Source organism: Thermobia domestica, chromosome 1 (assembly GCF_964235325.1).
Source record: "Thermobia domestica chromosome 1, izTheDome1.hap1.1, whole genome shotgun sequence".
NCBI lineage: Eukaryota > Metazoa > Arthropoda > Insecta > Zygentoma > Lepismatidae > Thermobia > Thermobia domestica.
Genome location: NC_137454.1, coordinates 69491398 through 69506349, shown reverse-complemented (window position 1 = coordinate 69506349; position 14952 = coordinate 69491398). Strand labels below are relative to the sequence as shown.

General features: G+C 35.6%; 1 protein-coding gene across 1 annotated transcript in view; it reads right to left on the bottom strand.

The window, feature by feature from the left end:
• The window catches only part of LOC145685811 (hydrocephalus-inducing protein-like), a 461224-nt gene that overhangs the window by 425425 nt on the left and 20847 nt on the right, over positions 1-14952 (bottom strand). The window lies entirely within an intron of this gene.

Below are 14952 nucleotides of genomic sequence, written 5' to 3'. Positions count from 1 at the left end.
CCTAACAAACATTAAAAAATCCGTCAAAAAAATATAGAAAAGAATCTTTCGAGGTCTTAAGAGCGCGATATATTCCAGCCTATATTACTTATGTATATGTTGATGAGTATGAACATTTTATTATGGTATTAATATTCTTTTTGGAATAGTCCTTAAATCTCATTCGAGAGTATTAACATTCTTTTTGGAATAGTCCTTAATTTTGATTCGGGAGAAATATAAACATACTAATAACATCTAAATAATAAACTAATGCAGCGATCACAGAACCATTAGCATTATTTCCCATACTGGAAAGATAATTGCGCGGATTCTGAACAGACGACTAGAAAATAAGGTAGAAGAGATATTGGAGGAAGATCAGTTCGGATTCCGGAAAGGAAAAGGGACCAGAGAAGCCATTGGGTTGATGAGAATTATCTCAGAACGAGTTCTGGACGTAAAGTTGTGTTTGTGTTGTAGTTGTGTTTGTGCTTCATAGACTGACAGAAAGCTTTCGAGAGGGTCAACTGGACGAAACTTTTGCAAATACTTAAAGAAATACAGAACTGGAAAGACCGACGGCTCACTCGCAACCTGTACAGGAGTCAAGGAGTGAAGATGCGCTTGAATAAAGGAGAAACCAAGAGTGTGGAGATTGGAAGAGGAGTCAGACAAAGATGTAGTATGTCGCCCCAATCATTCAACATTTACAGTGAATGATTAATGAAGGAAGCATTACTGGAAATTGGACATTTCAAGATTGGAGGGCAGATCAGGTATGCAGATGATATGATTATTATAGCTAGAACCGAAGAACGACTATAGGAGATGATTGACAAAATAGTTGACACTGAAAAACTATATGGAATGGAAATCAACATCGAAAAATCGAAAGTGATGAGAATGTCACGTGGAAATTCGCCCTTACGGGTCAGAGTAGAAGAGAATACTTGAATAGGTCGACCATTTCAAATATCTTAGAAGTATTTTGACGAAAGATACGCACTGCAGCAGAGAGATCAGGTCGGGAATTGCCAAAGAAGCATTCAACAAGGAAAGGTCACTCTTAACTAGCACCCTTAATATTGGACCAAGAAAGAAATTGGTCAAGTGCTTTATATGAAGCATTGGACTTTATGGTTCAGAGACTTGGACACTACAGAAATTAGAGAATAAATATTTAGAGAGCTTCGAAATGTGGTGTTGGAGGAAGATGGAGAAGATGAAATGGACAGATAATAAAAGTCGATTGTTTCTTTTTAAAAAAGAAGTAAATTTTTGGTTTATTGCCTTCATTCGATTTTCTTATCCAAATACCGCCTTTTTTCCTGTAGAGGATTCTACAAATGGAAAAAAGCACTTACAAAATTCAGAACGTGTGAATCCTAGGTTTAGTTCTGGGCTGGCTAACTTGATTCATTTTCAAACTTACATTGCACTGGTTACCAGCTAGTGTAAGTTTTTCAACCCATATACAGGAGATGGCTGTTTGGTGTCTAACCATCTTATTAACTGTCTGGAAGCTATAGCTACAGCTTGTCATATGTGTTTTACTGGTTAAACAGGGGTAAAACTGAAAGGGAACGAGAGGGGATGTCGTCCATCCACTTCCTAAAACATCTATGGCGCCCTTCCACTTCCCTAAAAATTACAATGGGCAAAGATAGGTACGGAGGACGGCGTGACGTCATTCGTCCCCTACCTTTTCAGATTCACTTTTACCCCTGTGATTAACTAAACTCAAAGTGCAAGAAAAAAGTACCGTAACAAACCAAGAAGGCTATACGTAACCATAAACGACCATTTTGGTTGTGAAGTTAGTTCAGTAGGGTGGTAAAACTTGATTATTCAGAGATTTGCTTGTTTCTTTACTGTATCCGTGTAAGCATTTCATATAGAAAATATGGAGATTCTATTTTCAACTTCCTTCTGCTCGAATTTTAGCAGACTCAATAAATGCCTTCTCTGTCCCTCTGTACATTTACATGTACTAACTAGCCTTCGCTTACTTGGGAACTTTGCCCCCAGACCCTCAAATTTGCTCGACCCACGGTCTTGTATTTGTCGTATCCCTAACATGTTTCTAAGCTTAGTTAATTTTCAGATATGGCTATCTTTTTATAACAGTTGCAACCCATTACATTTTTTCTTTAGTTAACGTGTCTTTGTTCTTAACGGATTTTGAAATATGGCCATGTTATTTTAACAATTACTACTCCTCTACCCTTTTTCCTTACCACGTTTTTCTAATTCCCTTTTAAGGGAAACATCAAAAAACACTGAAACACGTCTTTAAGTATCTTAAATTAAAAGCCTAATTGCCATTTTTCATCCTCTAACCTTCTTCGCCCACTCGTATTCTTGTATTTTCAATTATATTTTAGTTGAATTGCCAATATAGATAGACTGTCTTAGTTTTAGTAATTCTAAGGCCCTTTGCTATCCAGTACTTCTTTCCAGGTATCTAATTTGTCTTGCAGTGCTGTCTTGGTCTCTCTCTCAAAAGCACGATGTCGTCCGCAAACAGCACATTCCAAGCTGCTAACTCTTGGATATCTCTTGTAAGTTCGTTCATCACAATTGCAAAAAGTATGGGCTAAGACTAGATTCGACTTTAACTGAGAATTCTGTTATTCCCGCACGCGTTCCTCACTTCTTTCCTACATTCATCACATATATATCTCTAATTATACAAATGTATATGTTCGGAATACACGTTTTTCCAGTCTTCACCAATTAAGATCACGTGGTTCTCTATCATACGCTTTCTCTAGGTCGATGAAAACCACATAGTGGTTCTTCTCATATACTCTGTACCTTCCCTTAGCATTCTACGTGCAAATATTGAATAAGTTGTCGACCGTCTTGGTAAACAGAATTGGTTCTCTGTTATTTCGGTCTCTTCCATCAATTTTGCGTTTATCACTCTCTCACAAAACTTTCTAGCATGGTTCACGTCACTTCATAAGTTGTATTCCCAAGTGGTTCCTGCACAACTTCTTTGTTTCTAAAAACTGCATCTGCTTCTCCATTCTTTTGACATATTTCCTGTTTCCAATGTCGAGTAAACCACTGCACTCCTTCTTCATCTACACTTTTCCATGATTCGAAAAGGATCTTACCATGTGAAGTTTACCAGTTTTAATCTTTTTCATACCCTTTTCCATCTCTATTCTAACCAGTGGTAGAGTAAGTCCCTGATTCATGAGTATATTTTCGCAAGTTTCCTTCGGGTGTTTTTCATTGAGAAGTTCCTGGAAATATTCCGTTCAGAGTTTCTTTATCTTCTCCTCACTTATCAGAACTCGCTATTTTCATCCTTCATGCAACATACTATGTGAAACATATTTCTTTTACCTCTCTCTTATCTTCCAAGGCTTGTAAAATAATGTTTTCTTTCTCTTTGTTTGCAAGTTGTCATACAACTAATCATAAGCCCTGTCTCTTGCTGCTTTAGCTGCCTTCTTGGTATTCTTCGCTTCCTTATAATCCTTGAGGTCTTGTTGATTGCAGAGCTCTACAGTAGTAATCGCATGACTTGGCCTCACTTTTTGGCCCCTGGGTCCCTGCCTCAGGACCCATGGTCCCTGGCCGGGGTCAATGACCTAGGGGTACCTAGGACCACCCCCTCTAAATTTTGGCAGGGGTACCATGGCCCACCCCCTAAATTTTGGCAGGGGTACATAGGACCACCCCCCTTAAATTTTGGAAATTGCCAAATCTAAAAATTTGATGTGGTAGCCTAGGACCATAGTATGTACCTCTATCAGTATTGGGTGTCTATGTCGTTCCCTTTCATGGGTAAAAAATTGCCAAAAATTTAAATTTCGGGGTTTTTTGACCTAATTTATCCCCTTTGATGAGGTATTATTACCCTATATAGTTATATGTGCGTATACAGGTTTCCATTACCTTTCATAATATATGGGTATATTAATGCACCCCTTGAAAAATTTGGGAGGGGTACCTTGGCCCACCCCTTAAATTTTGGAAATTGACCAATTTCAACATTGGGTATTATAGTACAGGACCCTAATATGTATCATGATAAATTTGGGCGGTCCACCTCGTTTCCTTCCAGGGGCACAAAATTGCCAAAATATAAACGTAAGCAATACGTTGTACCACGTGTTTGGTTTTGACCTAATTCATTTCCTTGGATGAGGTCCTATTACCTTATATGGTTATATGGTCATGTATAGGGGTCCATTACCTTTCATAAGATATCGGTATATTTGTACACTCCTTTAAAAATTTGGGAGGGGTACTTTGGCCCACCCCTTAAATTTTGGAAATTGCCCAATTTAAACATTTGGTATTATAGTACCGGACCTTAACATGTATTATGATAAATTTGGGTGGTCCATATCGTTCCCTTTTAGGGGTACAAAATTGCCAAAATATAAACGTAAGCAATACGTTGTACCACGTGTTTGTTCTCCACCTCGTTCCCTTTCATGGGTACAAAATTGCCAAATTTTTAGTACAACCACATGTTTCGTTTTTGACCTAATTTATTCCCTTGGATGAGGTCCTATTACCTTATATGGTTATATCGTCATATATAGGGGTCAATTTCCTATCATAAGACATAGGTACATTTGTGCACCCCCGGGAGGGGTACCTTGGCCCACCCCTTTAATTTTGGAAATTGCTCAATTTAAACATTTGGTATTATAGTATAGGACCCTAACATGTATTATGATAAATTTGGTTGGTTCACCTCGTTCCCTTTCATGGGTAAAAAATTGCCAAAAATTCAAATTTCGGAGGTTTTTGACCTAATTTATCCCCTTTGATGAGGTGTTATTACCCTATATAGTTATATGGGCGTATACAGGGGTCCATTACCTTTCATAAGATATGGGTATATTTGTGCACTCATTTAAAAAATTGGGAGGGGTACTTTGGCCCACCCCTTAAATTTTGGAAATTGCCCAATTTAAACGTTGGGTATTATAGTACAAGACCCTAATATGTATTATGATAAATTTGGGTGGTCCACCTCGTTCCCTTTTAGGGGTACAAAATTGACAAAATATAAACGTAAGCATTACGTTGTACCACATGTTTGGTTTTTGACCTAATTTATTCCTTTGGATGAGGTCCTATTACCTTATATGGTAATGTATAGGTGTTCATTCCCTATCATAAGACATAGGTACATTGATGCACCCCGGGAGGGGATTCGGTATCATAGTACATGACTCAACATGTATCATGATAAATTTGGGTGGTCCACATCGTTCTCTTTTAGGGGTACAAAATTGCTAAAATATAAACATAAGCAATATGTTGTACCATGTGTTTGGTTTTTGGCCCAATCTCTCCCCTTTGATGAGGTTTTATTACCTTATATGGTTATATGGTCATGTATATAGGTTCATTTCCTATCATAAGATATGGGTACATTGATGCATTCTTTAAAAATTTGGGAGGGGTATCTTGGCTCATCCACTCGGTTTTAGAAATTGTTTAATATAAGCATTTGGTATCATAGTACAGGTCTCCAATATGTACCACTATAAATTTGGATGGTCCACATCGTTCCCTTTTCATAGGTAAAGAACTACCAAAAATCAAATTTCGGAGGTTATTGACCCCTATTTAGCATGTTATATGGATATGTACAGAGGTTTATTACCTTTATATGTTTATGTTTCCTTTTAAATTTGGGAATTATCAAATAACAAAATTCGGTAAACGTTTTCTAGGACCCATTGGTGTTCCTCTTATGGCCAAATATTCAAAATTTAAATGTTATTGACCGGCTTTATTATTGAATAAGTACAGGATTTATTACTTTTTCATAAGACACAGGTGTATCTGTGTACCAATCTTAAATTTTGGAAGGGGTACATTTCTTATTGTCATATCAATAATTGGTAATTGTTCTTAAAATTGGATAGTATCTCATTCATTGGGTAAATCATTATGATCACGTGATCGGTTATTGACCTATGATGGGATTAGGAGTCCAGGACATTGGTACATTGAAACTTTGTAGGATAATTTGATAATGCGTCATTGGTTTTGATTATTCCTGCCAAATATAAACGTAAGCAAGACGTTGTACCACGTGATTGTCCTTGATGAGGTAGTGTACAGGGATTCATTTCCTTTGTTGTGGTACTTCTTAAGTTTGAGTACACACACACTTCTAGAAAACAGTTGGTTCTACTCAGGTAAACAAATGACGGACATTATTGACCTTATTGAACATATTAACTCTAAGACTTAGATATATCAAGAGAAGTATTTTTTAAATTTGGGAATGGTGATAAACAGAATTTTAACATAAGGTGCGAAATTTGAAACAATACATTGAACTTTAGTCACAGCTCATAGTCTAAGATCATTGGTGGTGATTGATTTGACCTTGAGCTTTAGAAATCTGATAGCTAACCTTATGGAATCTTATGACTCATAGACGAAAGGCAATACATGCTACAACAGTTTAAAATTTAATCATAAGGTGATGTAATCTGACACTAGCAAAGTTATTGTTAATGCAATTTGATTGGATGATCACTATCTTTCCTGCAATCTGATTGGTTGATCACTATCTTTCGTGCAATCTGATTGGTTGATGATTTTCAAATCTTTGCTGTATTCAGTTTTAAGTTTTGTTTAACATTTAAAAATCTTGGTTTCGTTCAACATTTTGCACTCACTGATAAATATGATTAAAACCGTTTATTTGTTAATCGAATAGTTAAAAACCGGATAAAGTTTGACGGTTAACCGTGAAACGTAAAATTTTTAGTTTGAAATTTTTTGTTTGAAACTTTTTGTTTGAATATTCTTGCTTTCAAATTTTTGTTTGAATTTTTTGTTTCAAAATTTTTTTGTTTGAAATTTTTTCGTTTCAAAATTTTGTTTAAAATTTTTGTTTGAAATTTTTCGTTTCCAAATTTTTTGTTTGAAATTTTTGTTTCAAAATTTTGTTTGAAATTTTTTTCGCTTCAAAATTTTGTTTGAATTTTTTTCGTTTGAAATTTTTTGTTTGAATTTTTCGTTTCAAAATTTTGTTTCAAAGATTTTTGTTCTAAATTTTTGTTTCAAAGTTTGGTTTGACATTTTTAAAAGTTTGTGCACTCATTAGTAAAGAACCGGAACTGTTTAGAGCAAAAACCCCTGGCAACATTGTGGTGCAATAGTACACGTCAGAACATGATAATGCAACGTCATCAGTTTTGCATCATATATAAGTATCGTTCGAGTTAGTATTCATGATAACATCATCATGGCTACTTGTCTGCAGTTTCTAAACACGCGTGATGTGATGAAATCATTTACCAAGATTACTGATTTACAACAGAATGTACCTTATAGAATCTTAGCTAGCCAAATGATCCCTACAAAGTTTGGATTAAGAATCGTAGTGAAGCTTGAAAATGATAAGAATATAATTTTACCAGCAAGATATTTACCCATGGAAGCATCAAAACGAGAAGAACTGCTGCGTTTCTTAAATACTGGATCTGTATCTTTATGTTACAAAGGATTCTTGGGTCGAAGTCATCAATTTGAATTTAGTACACAGCCAGATTCGTCAGCAATTGTGATGAAATCATGAATCAGCACATTCCTTTGACGTCAGACATAGTTGTATGAATTTGGTTGGTCAGCATGACGTCAGCAACTGTGATGAAACCATGAATTCAAACGTCAGCATATTCCTTTCCAATGACGTGAGCCGTAGTTCTATAAATCAACCAATACAGTGTCATCCCACGAAATCATTTGAGCAAGTGCTTTTCAGGAGGAAAGATGTGTACTTCTAACGACAAAGAGTTCATCTTCGCAAGCTATTATCCAATAAATATATTTCAAACAAAACATGTGATGATTGGTATCAGTGCTAGAACATTTGAACCTGTGATTCGATTGGGCAAAGCAGAACAATTTGGTGTACAACTGACCTGTGAAGAATGGCAAATATTATGTTCACGAATCGACCAAATGAACGATTATTTTCATGATGAGCTAAATGTGACCATAGTCAAATCATTATGCTCAAATCATGAAGTGGTGCTGCGTACAGTCCTCGAAGAGAAGATGGTGCTGTTACGTAAAAAGAGTACATTCCATGTCCCTCGCAATATGGTGTATCTAACGGAAACAGAATGGAACAAATTTATCAGCGTATTTCAGTGTGTGAAACATGCAGTGGAAGTGTGCAACAAAACAAGTATATTCCTGAAAAAGTACTATTTTGAAAAATGTGTTATGCATATTGTACAACAAGTATCTAGATATTGTGATGGTTGTCAACATCGTTCGTGGGTGCATACCTGTATTGATAAACAGTTTATTTGTGATCAAATGGACATTGAGTTTCCACCAATTGATATTGCATTAGACCTTAAAAGACTTCAATTGGAATTAAAATTATATGCTAAAGACAAACTAGTGCAAGAAGTTCAAAATACATTGTATCGACAATATCCAGAACCACTATCTGGTATGGATGTATGTGGAGTGTAATAAAATGATCCATTTCAATGAATTGTGTTTTTTCATTTCAAGTACAACCCCAGGTTCTGACGTGTACTATTGCACCACAATGTTGTCAAAGGTTTTTGTTCTAAACAGTTCCAGTTCTTTACTAATAAGTGCACAAACTTTTAAAAATGTCAAACCAAACTTTGAAACAAAAATTTAGAACAAAAATCTTTGAAACAAAATTTTGAAACGAAAAAATTCAAACAAAAAATTTCAAACGAAAAAAAAATTCAAACAAAATTTTGAAGCGAAAAAAATTTCAAACAAAATTTTGAAACAAAAATTTCAAACAAAAAATTTGGAAACGAAAAATTTCAAACAAAAATTTTAAACAAAATTTTGAAACGAAAAAATTTCAAACAAAAAAATTTTGAAACAAAAAATTCAAACAAAAATTTGAAAGCAAGAATATTCAAACAAAAAGTTTCAAACAAAAAATTTCAAACTAAAAATTTTACGTTTCACGGTTAACCGTCAAACTTTATCCGGTTTTTAACTATTCGATTAACAAATAAACGGTTTTAATCATATTTATCAGTGAGTGCAAAATGTTGAACGAAACCAAGATTTTTAAATGTTAAACAAAACTTAAAACTGAATACAGCAAAGATTTGAAAATCATCAACCAATCAGATTGCACGAAAGATAGTGATCAACCAATCAGATTGCAGGAAAGATAGTGATCATCCAATCAAATTGCATTAACAATAACTTTGCTAGTGTCAGATTACATCACCTTATGATTAAATTTTAAACTGTTGTAGCATGTATTGCCTTTCGTCTATGAGTCATAAGATTCCATAAGGTTAGCTATCAGATTTCTAAAGCTCAAGGTCAAATCAATCACCACCAATGATCTTAGACTATGAGCTGTGACTAAAGTTCAATGTATTGTTTCAAATTTCGCACCTTATGTTAAAATTCTGTTTATCACCATTCCCAAATTTAAAAAATACTTCTCTTGATATATCTAAGTCTTAGAGTTAATATGTTCAATAAGGTCAATAATGTCCGTCATTTGTTTACCTGAGTAGAACCAACTGTTTTCTAGAAGTGTGTGTGTACTCAAACTTAAGAAGTACCACAACAAAGGAAATGAATCCCTGTACACTACCTCATCAAGGACAATCACGTGGTACAACGTCTTGCTTACGTTTATATTTGGCAGGAATAATCAAAACCAATGACGCATTATCAAATTATCCTACAAAGTTTCAATGTACCAATGTCCTGGACTCCTAATCCCATCATAGGTCAATAACCGATCACGTGATCATAATGATTTACCCAATGAATGAGATACTATCCAATTTTAAGAACAATTACCAATTATTGATATGACAATAAGAAATGTACCCCTTCCAAAATTTAAGATTGGTACACAGATACACCTGTGTCTTATGAAAAAGTAATAAATCCTGTACTTATTCAATAATAAAGCCGGTCAATAACATTTAAATTTTGAATATTTGGCCATAAGAGGAACACCAATGGGTCCTAGAAAACGTTTACCGAATTTTGTTATTTGATAATTCCCAAATTTAAAAGGAAACATAAACATATAAAGGTAATAAACCTCTGTACATATCCATATAACATGCTAAATAGGGGTCAATAACCTCCGAAATTTGATTTTTGGTAGTTCTTTACCTATGAAAAGGGAACGATGTGGACCATCCAAATTTATAGTGGTACATATTGGAGACCTGTACTATGATACCAAATGCTTATATTAAACAATTTCTAAAACCGAGTGGATGAGCCAAGATACCCCTCCCAAATTTTTAAAGAATGCATCAATGTACCCATATCTTATGATAGGAAATGAACCTATATACATGACCATATAACCATATAAGGTAATAAAACCTCATCAAAGGGGAGAGATTGGGCCAAAAACCAAACACATGGTACAACATATTGCTTATGTTTATATTTTAGCAATTTTGTACCCCTAAAAGAGAACGATGTGGACCACCCAAATTTATCATGATACATGTTGAGTCATGTACTATGATACCGAATCCCCTCCCGGGGTGCATCAATGTACCTATGTCTTATGATAGGGAATGAACACCTATACATTACCATATAAGGTAATAGGACCTCATCCAAAGGAATAAATTAGGTCAAAAACCAAACATGTGGTACAACGTAATGCTTACGTTTATATTTTGTCAATTTTGTACCCCTAAAAGGGAACGAGGTGGACCACCCAAATTTATCATAATACATATTAGGGTCTTGTACTATAATACCCAACGTTTAAATTGGGCAATTTCCAAAATTTAAGGGGTGGGCCAAAGTACCCCTCCCAATTTTTTAAATGAGTGCACAAATATACCCATATCTTATGAAAGGTAATGGACCCCTGTATACGCCCATATAACTATATAGGGTAATAACACCTCATCAAAGGGGATAAATTAGGTCAAAAACCTCCGAAATTTGAATTTTTGGCAATTTTTTACCCATGAAAGGGAACGAGGTGAACCAACCAAATTTATCATAATACATGTTAGGGTCCTATACTATAATACCAAATGTTTAAATTGAGCAATTTCCAAAATTAAAGGGGTGGGCCAAGGTACCCCTCCCGGGGGTGCACAAATGTACCTATGTCTTATGATAGGAAATTGACCCCTATATATGACGATATAACCATATAAGGTAATAGGACCTCATCCAAGGGAATAAATTAGGTCAAAAACGAAACATGTGGTTGTACTAAAAATTTGGCAATTTTGTACCCATGAAAGGGAACGAGGTGGAGAACAAACACGTGGTACAACGTATTGCTTACGTTTATATTTTGGCAATTTTGTACCCCTAAAAGGGAACGATATGGACCACCCAAATTTATCATAATACATGTTAAGGTCCGGTACTATAATACCAAATGTTTAAATTGGGCAATTTCCAAAATTTAAGGGGTGGGCCAAAGTACCCCTCCCAAATTTTTAAAGGAGTGTACAAATATACCGATATCTTATGAAAGGTAATGGACCCCTATACATGACCATATAACCATATAAGGTAATAGGACCTCATCCAAGGAAATGAATTAGGTCAAAACCAAACACGTGGTACAACGTATTGCTTACGTTTATATTTTGGCAATTTTGTGCCCCTGGAAGGAAACGAGGTGGACCGCCCAAATTTATCATGATACATATTAGGGTCCTGTACTATAATACCCAATGTTGAAATTGGTCAATTTCCAAAATTTAAGGGGTGGGCCAAGGTACCCCTCCCAAATTTTTCAAGGGGTGCATTAATATACCCATATATTATGAAAAGTAATGGAAATCTGTATACGTCCATATAACTATATAGGGTAATAATACCTCATCCAAGGGGATAAATTAGGTCAAAAAACCCCGAAATTTAAATTTTTGGCAATTTTTTACCCATGAAAGGGAACGACATAGACACCCAATACTGATAGAGGTACATACTATGGTCCTAGGCTACCACACCAAATTTTTAGATTTGGCAATTTCCAAAATTTAAGGGGGGTGGTCCTATGTACCCCTAAAAGGGAATGAGGTGGACCACCCAAATTTATCATAATACATATTAGGGTCCTGTACTATAATACCCAATGTTGAAATTGGGCAATTTCCAAAATTGAAGGGGTGGGCCAAGGTACCCCTCCCAAATTTTTCAAGGGGTGCATTAATATACCCATGTCTTATGAAAGGTAATGGACCCCTGTATACGCCCATATAACTATATAGGGTAATAACACCTCATCCAAGGGGATAAATTAGGTCAAAAACCTCCGAAATTTGAATTTTTGGCAATTTTTTACCCATGAAAGGGAACGACATAGACACCCAATACTAATAGAGGTACATACTATGGTCCTAGGCTAGTATACCAAATTTTTAGATTTGGCAATTTCCAAAATTTAAGGGGGGTGGTCCTATGTACCCCTGCCAAAATTTAGGGGGTGGGCCAAGGTACCCCTGCCAAAATTTAGAGGGGGTGGTCCTAGGTACCCCTAGGTCATTGACCCCGGCCAGGGACCATGGGTCCTGAGGCAGGGACCCAGGGGCCAAAAAGTGAGGCCAAGTCGCCCCATTACTACTTCTACCAATTTTTGTGTCGTTTTTTCCTCCTTCACAGCTGCTTAAACTTCTTCATTCTACCAGCACATTTCTTTATCTATGAGGCATTTTCTTTTTATTTCTCCCATAACTTTTCTTGCTGTTTCCCTGAGTGCTACTAGTACTCTGGTCCACTCCTCTTTCATGTGCACCGCTTCTTCCTTAATTTGCAGTACTTGCGGTGTAGTAATTTCTTTTCGAATCTTTGTAGTATTTATCCCATCTAGTTTCAATCACTTTATTTGAACGGGACATTTTGTCATCTTTTCCAACTTCTTCCTTGATGCTGATATCGACTAATACGAGGTGAAGTTGCTTCGTTAGATTCTCACCTCGTATTACTTTGCACTCCTTTGCATCATATAGGTTTTGTCTCCTCCATAAGATGAAGTCGATCTGAGACCTTGAAGTACTACTTTTATATGTAATAAGGTGTTCTTTTTTTCTTATAGAAAGTATTCAGGATATGATGGTTCCGCCTCTTGCAGTACCTTCTCATCTTCCTCATTTCTGTCTTCCAAATATATTGTTTCGTATTCTGACCTTGATCGTCCTTCATACCCACTTATATCTTCTTCAAAACTTTTGCTTCGCCTCCTCATCACACCCAACTTCTAGGACATAGACGTTGACTACATTCAAAGTTTATTTCTCCTAACACGAGTTTGACTAGAGCTCCCTCTTGGCTAAGCGGTTAGCGCACGCGCCCTTGGCGTAGAAGACCTAGGTTCGATTCCCGGCGGGAGTTCATATAGTTCGTAGGTTCACGTCTCATGTAGCCTCGCTGCTTAAAGGGGCGGTTAATTGAAACGAACTCAACTCAACGAGCTTGACTATCATAATTCTGTCCCTTACTCTTTTCACGTTCACCAATTTCTCTTTTTCATATTCTTATCCAAAACAATTGCAACGCCATTCACTCTATTGTTGTTCCCCGTGTATGTAAGTAAGCTTGTATCCGTTTCCTATTTCCTTTGTTCCTCAACCCTTCCACTTACAAGATATTCTCCTGGATGCATGCTATGCTTAATCTTCTTCTTGTCAGCGTCTCCGATAACCCGTAGCTCCTACCTGTAAAAGATCAACGTTCCACGTTCTTATTCTGATTTTGTATTGTTTCTGGACTCGCTTCTTTAATCCCTTCAGTCAATTGTTAAGAAAAGACCTTGCTCATTTCTCACGGCCTTAAAGCGATCGGCCCGCGCGTCGCTTCTAGGGTACACACTAACCTTTTTCTCACTCATATTCCTTTTTCAATCTATATTTGATTTTTCAGTTGTTTTTACAAACGGCTGTAAATCAGAGGTCAACTCCCAATCTAGAGGATCTAATTTTTTGTTTGATTTTCTTCTCTAAATTTGTCCCCTCGGGTGCAACAGCTAGTATTCATTAATTTTTAGTGATAATTTTGTTTTGCAAATATTGATTGCTGACACTATTACAGTTTTGGAATATTTATTGCTAATACTATTAAACTTTTACTTTATCATTCTTGGCCTTGAATATTACTCTAACAGTTCTACAAACAATTTGTTGGAAGTAAAAAGACTCGCTGATTCCACCGATTTGCTCCTTTTCTTTTGTATGGAATACCTTATTTTCTTTTATACTTAATTTTTTAATGATTTTTTCTTCAAAATATTTTAATTAAATGTTTTTGCATGTTATAATAGAAAAGGAAAGGTAGAATGTATTCTCTCTGCACTAAAATCGAAATACTCAAGATTTGCGAGGCAAAAGGGCTGTGGAAAAACTTCGTTTCAAAGGAACTTTTTCGTGCCCTTGCGTCTCTAGATGTAACGAACGTACGTACGTACTAATATTACAATCTTTAGAGTGCCACTTGCTTGATTCTAATAATTTAATACAATACAATGTAAATATAAAAAAGCAAATATCATTACTTGTGTGGCGAGTCCTGAAGTTTGGGAAATAGGCAGCAAAAAATTACTTCAAGACGATACACATGTAACAATATACACTCTTCTATATAAATTAGTACGTTAAAATGCACACATACTATGTTACAGTGTTGGGCAAATTTCAATTGAATTAACAATTAACAATTAATCTGTAAATTTAATTGTTAATTGCAATTAACAATTGAAATAAGTAATGGTTAATTGTTAATTGCAGTTGGCCATTAAAAAAGGAGAATCAATTGCAATTGATCAATTGATTGAAAGTAATTGCAGTGGAAAGTAATTGCAATTGAATTCTGTAATTCAATTGCAATTGAAATTAATTGGCAATTGATTCAATTGCAATTGATTTCCACAGCAATTACTTTCAATTGATTGATCAATTGCAATTGATTTTCACTGATTAATTTTCAACACTAGTTCAGAGA